The sequence below is a fragment of the Oncorhynchus tshawytscha genome, unplaced genomic scaffold (genome assembly GCF_018296145.1).
Source record: "Oncorhynchus tshawytscha isolate Ot180627B unplaced genomic scaffold, Otsh_v2.0 Un_contig_9382_pilon_pilon, whole genome shotgun sequence".
Classification (NCBI taxonomy): domain Eukaryota; kingdom Metazoa; phylum Chordata; class Actinopteri; order Salmoniformes; family Salmonidae; genus Oncorhynchus; species Oncorhynchus tshawytscha.
This window is the reverse complement of record NW_024606255.1, coordinates 23-7450: the sequence shown is the minus strand read 5'-3', so window position 1 is coordinate 7450 and position 7428 is coordinate 23. Positions and strand designations below refer to the sequence as shown.

Here is a 7428-nt window from a genome sequence, read left to right as displayed (position 1 = left end):
CCCTTGAGGGTTGAGGGGGGTCTGGGGTTGAGGGTCTCTCCCTGGAGTTGAGGGGTCTCTCCCTGGGTTGAGGGGTCTCTCCCTGGAGTTGAGGGTCTCTCCCCTGGGGTTGAGGGGTCTCTCCCTGGGGTTGAGGGTCTCTCCCTGGGTTGAGGGGTCTCTCCTGGGGTTGAGGGGTCTCTCCCTGGAGTTGAGGGTCTCTCCCTGGAGTTGTTGAGGGTCTCTCCTGGGGTTGAGGGGGTCTCTCCTGGAGTTGAGGGTCCCTGGGGTTGAGGGGTCTCTCCCTGGGGTTGAGGGTCTCTCCCTGGAGTTGAGGGGTCTCTCCCTGGGGTTGAGGGGTCTCTCCTGGAGTTGTGAGGTTGAGGGTCTCTCCCTGGAGTTGAGGGGGTCTCTCCTGGAGTTGAGGGTTGAGGGTCTCCCTGGGGTTGAGGGTCTCTCCCTGGGGTTGAGGGTCTCCCTGGAGTTGAGGGGTCTCTCCTGGAGTTGAGGGTCTCCCTGGGGTTGAGGGTCTCTCCCTGGAGTTGAGGGTCTCTCCCCTGGGGTTGAGGGGTCTCTCCTGGAGTTGAGGGGTCTCTCCCTGGGGTTGAGGGGTCTCTCCCTGGGGTTGGTTGAGGGTCTCTCCCTGGGGTTGAGGGGTCTCTCCCTGGGGTTGAGGGTTGAGGGTCTCTCCCTGGAGTTGAGGGTCTGGGGTTGAGGGGTCTCTCCCTGGGGTTGAGGGGTCTCTCCCTGGGGTTGAGGGTCTCTCCCTGGGGTTGAGGGGTTGAGGGTCTCCCTGGGGTTGAGGGTCTCCCTGGAGTAGTGAGGTTGAGGGTCTCTCCCTGGAGTTGTTGAGGGGTCCCCTGGGGTTGAGGGTTGAGGGTCTCCTCTCCCTGGGGTTGAGGGGTCTCTCCCTGGGGTTGAGGGGTCTCCCTGGAGTTGAGGGTCTCCCTGGGGTTGAGGGTGAGGGGTCTCTCCCTGGGGTGAGGGTCTCTCCCTGGAGTTGAGGGTCTCTCCCTGGGGTTGAGGGTCTCTCCCTGGGTTGAGGGTCTCCCTCCCTCCCTGGAGTTGAGGGGGGTCTCTCCCTGGAGTTGAGGGGGTCTCTCCTCCCTGGGGGTTGTCTCTCCCTGGAGTTGAGGGGTTTCTCCCTGGGGTTGAGGGTCTGGGGGGTCTCTCCCTGGAGTTGAGGGGTCTCCCTGGGGTGAGGGTGTCTCCCTGGAGTTGAGGGCTCTCCCTGGGGTTGAGGGTCTCCCTGGGGGGTCTCTCCTGGGGTTGGGGGGGGTCTCTCCTGGGGTTGAGGGCCCTCCCTGGAGGGGGTCTCTCCCTGGGGTTGAGGGTCTCTCCTGGGTTGAGGGTCTCTCCCTGGGGTGAGGGTTGAGGGGGGTCTCTCCCTGGGGTTGAGGGTCTCTCCCTGGGGTTGAGGGTTGAGGGGTCTCTCCCTGGAGTTGAGGGGTCTCCTGGGGTTGAGGGGTCTCTCCTGGGGTTGAGGGGTCTCTCCCTGGAGTTGAGGGTCTCTCCCTGGGGTTGAGGGCCCTCTCCCTGGGTTGAGGGGGTCCCCCTGGGGTTGAGGGGTCTCTCCCTGGAGTTGAGGGGCCTCCCTGGGGTTGAGGGGTCTCCCCTGGAGTGGAGGTTGAGGGTCTCCCTGGAGTTGAGGGGTCCCTGGGTTGAGGGGTCTCTCCCTGGGGTTGAGGGTCTCTCCCTGGAGTTGAGTTCTCTCCCTGGGGTTGAGGGTCTCCTGGGGTTGGGGGTCTCTCCCCTGGGGTTGAGGGTCTCTCCCTGGGGTTGAGGGTCTCCCCTGGAGTTGTTGAGGGTCTCTCCCTGGGTTGAGTTGAGTTGAGGGAGGGCTCTCCCTGGAGTTGGGGAGGGTCTCTCCCTGGTGAGGGTCTCCTGAGGTTGAGGGTGAGGGTCTCTCCCTGGAGTTGAGGGGTCTCTCCTGGGGTTGAGGGGTCTCTCCCTGGAGTTGAGGGTCTCTCCCTGGGGTTGAGGGGCCTCTCCCCTGGAGTTGAGGGTCTCTCCTGGGGTTGAGGGTCTCCCCTGGGGTTGAGGGTCTCTCCCTGGGGTTGAGGGTCTCCTCCCTGGGGTTGAGGGTCTCCCTGGAGTTGAGGGGTCCCTTGGGTCTCCCTGGGGTTGAGGGGTCTCTCCCTGGGTTGGGTCTCCTGGAGTTGAGGGCCTCTCCCTGGGGTTGAGGGGTCTCTCCCTGGGGTTGAGGGTCTCTCCCTGGAGTTGTTGAGGGTCTCTCCCTGGGGTTGAGGGGGTCTCTCCCTGGAGTTGAGGGGTCTCTCCCCTGGGGTTGAGGGGTCTCTCCCTGGAGTTGAGGGGTCTCTCCCTGGGGTTGGGGGTCTCTCCTGGAGTTGAGGGGGGGTCTCTCCCTGGGGTTGAGGGTCTCTCCCCTGGAGTTGTTGAGGGGGCCTCTCCCTGGGGTTGAGGGTCTCTCCTGGGGTTGAGGGTCTCTGGAGTTGAGGGGTCTCTCCCTGGGGTTGAGGGGTCTCTCCTGGAGTTGAGGGTCTCTCCTGGGGTTGAGGGTCTCCTGGGGTTGAGGGGTCTCTCCCTGGGGTCTCTCCTGGGGTTGAGGGTCTCTCCTGGGGTTGAGGGGTCTCTCCCTGGGGTTGAGGGTCTCTCCCTGGGGTTGAGGGTCTCTCCCTGGGGTTGAGGGGTCTCCCTCCCTGGAGTTGAGGGTCTCTCCCTCCCTGGAGTAGTGAGGGGTCTCTCCCTGGGGTTGGTCTCTCCCTGGGGTTGAGTTGGGGTTGAGGGGTCTCTCCCTGGGGTTGAGGGTCTGTCTCTCCCTGGGGTTGAGGGGTCTCTCCCTGGGGTTGAGGGGGAGTTGTCTCCCTGGGGTTGAGGGGTCTCTCCCTGGAGTTGAGGGGGGTCTCTCCCTGGAGTTGGGGTCTCTCCCTGGAGTTGTTGAGGGGTCTCTCCCTGGGTTGAGGGTCTCTCCCCTGGGGTTGAGGGGTCTCTCCCTGGGGTTGAGGGGTCTCCCTGGGGTTGAGGGGTCTCTCCCTGGGGTTGAGGGGTCTCTCCCTGGGGTCTGGGGTGGTCTCTCCCTGGGGTTGAGGGGTCTCTCCCTGGGTTGAGGGGTCTCTCCTGGGGTTGAGGGTCTCTCCCTGGGGAGGTTGAGGGGTCTTGGGAGGGGGTCTCTCCTGGGGTTGAGGGTTGAGGGTCTCTCCCTGGAGTTGAGGGCCTCTCCCTGGGGTTGAGGGTCTCTCCCTGGAGTTGAGGGTCTCTCCTGGGGTTGAGGGGTCTCTCCCTGGGGTTGAGGGTCTCTCCTGGGTTGAGGGGGGTCTCTCCCTGGGGTTGAGGGGTCTCTCCTGGGGTTGAGGGGTCCTCCCTGGGGTTGAGGGGTCTCTCCCTGGGGTTGAGTGGTCTCTCCCTGGGGTTGAGGGGTCTCTCCCTGGGGTTGAGGGGTCTCTCCCTGGGGTTGAGGGTCTCTCCCTGGGGTTGAGGGTCTCTCCTGGGTTGAGGGTCTCTCCCTGGGGTTGAGGGTCTCTCCCTGGGGTTGAGGGGGGTCTCTCCCTGGAGTTGTGAGGTTGAGGGTCTCTCCCTGGAGTTGAGGGGTCTCTCCCTGGGGTTGAGGGTCTCTCCCTGGGGTTGAGGGGTCTCTCCCTGGGTTGAGGGTCTCTCCCTGGGGTTGAGTCTCTCCCTGGGGTTGAGGGGTCTCTCCCTGGGGTTGAGGGGTCTCTCCCTGGGGTTGAGGGGTCTCTCCCTGGAGTTGAGGGGTCTCTCCCTGGGGTTGAGGGGGGTCTCTCCCTGGAGTTGAGGTTGAGGGGGTCTCTCCCTGGAGTTGTTGAGGGTCTCTCCCTGGAGTTGTTGAGGGGTCTCTCCCTGGGGTTGAGGGGGTCTCTCCCTGGGTTGAGGGTCTCTCCTGGGTTGTCTCTCCCTGGGGTTGAGGGTCTCTCCCTGGAGTTGTGAGGGGTCTCTCCCTGGAGTTGTTGAGGGGTCTCTCCCTGGAGTTGTTGAGGGGTCTCTCCCTGGAGTTGTTGAGGGGTCTCTCCCTGGAGTTGTTGAGGGGTCTCTCCCTGTTAAAGGATCTGTGCTTTATATTTCCACTATGAGTTTGGAATAATGCTGTGAAATGGTTAGATAAAGTGCTAATGCCCTTTTAGTGTAAGAGCTGTTTGAAACGACTGCCTGGAATGTCTGTTTTGGTGGGGTGGAGTTTTGACCTTTCTGGTGACATCACCAGGCTGTAAATTTATTAATAGACCAATAAGAGAGTTCCAAACTTTTTTGCCAACCACGGCACATTTTCAGTTTCCCCCTCCCCACCCAGACCCCTCCCAGACTGTCCTAGCTAAATCCTTGCTTGATGCTAAGAATCTATTTTAGTTTATTTTTGACCGTTTTATTTGAAAACAATCACAGTAAGGTTCTTAGCTGTTACCCAAATGGATCTTTCAACATTTCAACATAGCATCAGTGTAATGTTGAACCAACGTTGTGTGTCCTGCTTTCCAGTGATGAACTCTTCAGAACTTCCCCTGGATCCTAACCTTCAGACCAGTAACCTGCTCATCACCTTCCTCAAGTACTCCTCCATCGTCATGCAGGACACCAAAGGTTTAAATACACGGCTATCTCTCTATCTCTCTCTCTCTCTATCTCTCTCTCTCTCTATCTCTCTCTCTATCTCTCTCTATCTCTCTCTATCTCTCTCTATCTCTATCTCTCTATCTCTCTCTCTATCTCTCTCTATCTCTCTCTATCTCTATCTCTCTCTCTCTCTCTCTCTCTCTCTCTATCTCTATCTCTATCTCTATCTCTATCTCTATCTCTCTCTCTCTATCTCTATCTCTATCTCTATCTCTATCTCTATCTCTCTCTATCTCTATCTCTCTACCTCTCTCTATCTCTATCTCTCTACCTCTCTCTATCTCTATCTCTCTATCTCTATCTATCTCTATCTCTCTCTATCTCTATCTCTCTCTCTATCTCTCTCTCTATCTCTCTCTCTATCTCTATCTCTATCTCTCTATCTCTATCTCTCTACCTCTCTCTATCTCTCTACCTCTCTCTATCTCTCTACCTCTCTCTATCTCTCTACCTCTATCTCTCTACCTCTCTCTATCTCTCTACCTCTCTCTATCTCTCTCTATCTCTATCTCTATCTCTCTCTATCTCTCTCTATCTCTATCTCTATCTCTTTATCTCTCTATCAATTCAATTCAATTCAAGGGCTTTATTGGCATGGGAAACATGTGTTAACATTGCCAAAGCAAGTGAGGTAGACAACATACAAAGTGAATATATAAAGTGAAAAACAACAAAAATGAACAGTAAACATTACACATACAGAAGATTCAAAACAGTAAAGACATTACAAATGTCATATTATATATATATACAGTGTTTTAACAATGTACAAATGGTTAAAGGACACAAGATAAAATAAATAAGCATAAATATGGGTTGTATTTACAATGGTGTTTGTTCTTCACTGGTTGCCCTTTTCTCGTGGCAACAGGTCACAAATCTTGCTGCTGTGATGGCACACTGTGGAATTTCACCCAGTAGATATGGGAGTTTTTCAAAATTGGATTTGTTTTCGAATTCTTTGTGGATCTGTGTAATCTGAGGGAAATATGTCTCTCTAATATGGTCATACATTGGGCAGGAGGTTAGGAAGTGCAGCTCAGTTTCCACCTCATTTTGTGGGCAGTGAGCACATAGCCTGTCTTCTCTTGAGAGCCATGTCTGCCTACGGCGGCCTTTCTCAATAGCAAGGCTATGCTCACTGAGTCTGTACATAGTCAAGGCTTTCCTTAATTTTGGGTCAGTCACAGTGGTCAGGTATTCTGCCGCTGTGTACTCTCTGTGTAGGGCCAAATAGCATTCTAGTTTGCTCTGTTTTTTTGTTAATTCTTTCCAATGTGTTAAGTAGTTATCTTTTTGTTTTCTCATGATTTGGTTGGGTCTAATTGTGCTGCTGTCCTGGGGCTCTGTAGTGTGTGTTTGTGTTTGTGAACAGAGCCCCAGGACCAGCTTGCTTAGGGACTCTTCTCCAGGTTCATCTCTCTGTAGGTGATGGCTTTGTTATGGAAGGTTTGTGAATCGCTTCCTTTTAGGTGGTTGTAGAATTTAACAGCTCTTTTCTGGATTTTGATAATTAGTGGGTATCGGCCTAATTCTGCTCTGCATGCATTATTTGGTGTTCTACGTTGTACACGGAGGATATTTTTGCAGAATTCTGCGTGCAGAGTCTCAATATGGTGTTTGTCCCATTTTGTGAAGTCTTGGTTGGTGAGCGGACCCCAGGCCTCACAACCATAAAGGGCAATGGGCTCTATGACTGATTCAAGTATTTTTAGCCAAATCCTAATTGGTATATTGAAATTTATGTTTCTTTTGATGGCATAGAATGCCCTTCTTGCCTTGTCTCTCAGATCGTTCACAGCTTTGTGGAAGTTACCTGTGGCGCTGATGTTTAGGCCAAGGTATGTATAGTTTTTGTGTGCTCTAGGGCAACAGTGTCTAGATGGAATTTGTATTTGTGGCCCTGGTGACTGGACCTTTTTGGAACACCATTATTTTGGTCTTACTGAGATTTACTGTCAGGGCCCAGGTCTGACAGAATCTGTGCATAAGATCTAGGTGCTGCTGTAGGCCCTCCTTGGTTGGTGACAGAAGCACCAGATCATCAGCAAACAGCAGACATTTGACTTCGGATTCTAGCAGGGGGAGGCCGGGTGCTGCAGACTTTTCTAGTGCCCGCGCCAATTCGTTGATATATATGTTGAAGAGGGTGGGGCTTAAGCTGCATCCCTGTCTAACCCTACGACCCTGTGTGAAGAAATGTGTGTGTTTTTGCCAATTTTAACCGCACACTTGTTGTTTGTGTACATGGATTTTATAATGTCGTATGTTTTACCCCCAACACCACTTTCCATCAGTTTGTATAGCAGACCCTCATGCCAGATTGAGTCGAAGGCTTTTTTGAAATCAACAAAGCATGAGAAGACTTTGCCTTTGTTTTGGTTTGTTTGGTTGTCAATTAGGGTGTGCAGGGTGAATACATGGTCTGTTGTACGGTAATTTGGTAAAAGCCAATTTGACATTTGCTCAGTACATTGTTTTCATTGAGGAAATGTACGAGTCTGCTGTTAATAATAATGCAGAGGATTTTCCCAAGGTTACTGTTGACACATATTCCACGGTAGTTATTGGGGTCAAATTTGTCTCCACTTTTGTGGATTGGGGTGATCAGTCCTTGGTTCCAAATATTGGGGAAGATGCCAGAGCTAAGTATGATGTTAAAGAGTTTTAGTATAGCCAGTTGGAATTTGTTGTCTGTATATTTGATCATTTCATTGAGGATACCATCAACACCACAGGCCTTTTTGGGTTGGAGGGTTTTTATTTTGTCCTGTAACTCATTCAATGTAATTGGAGAATCCATTGGGTTCTGGTAGTCTTTAATAGTTGATTCTAAGATCTGTATTTGATCATGTATATGTTTTT

At 53.3% G+C, this 7428-nt stretch overlaps 1 pseudogene; it reads right to left on the bottom strand.

Annotated features, from left to right (window-relative positions):
* Positions 1-4440: 4440 nt before the first annotated feature.
* LOC121842143 lies at positions 4441-5085 on the bottom strand (annotated as a pseudogene).
* Between the last annotated feature and the right edge of the window lie 2343 nt (positions 5086-7428).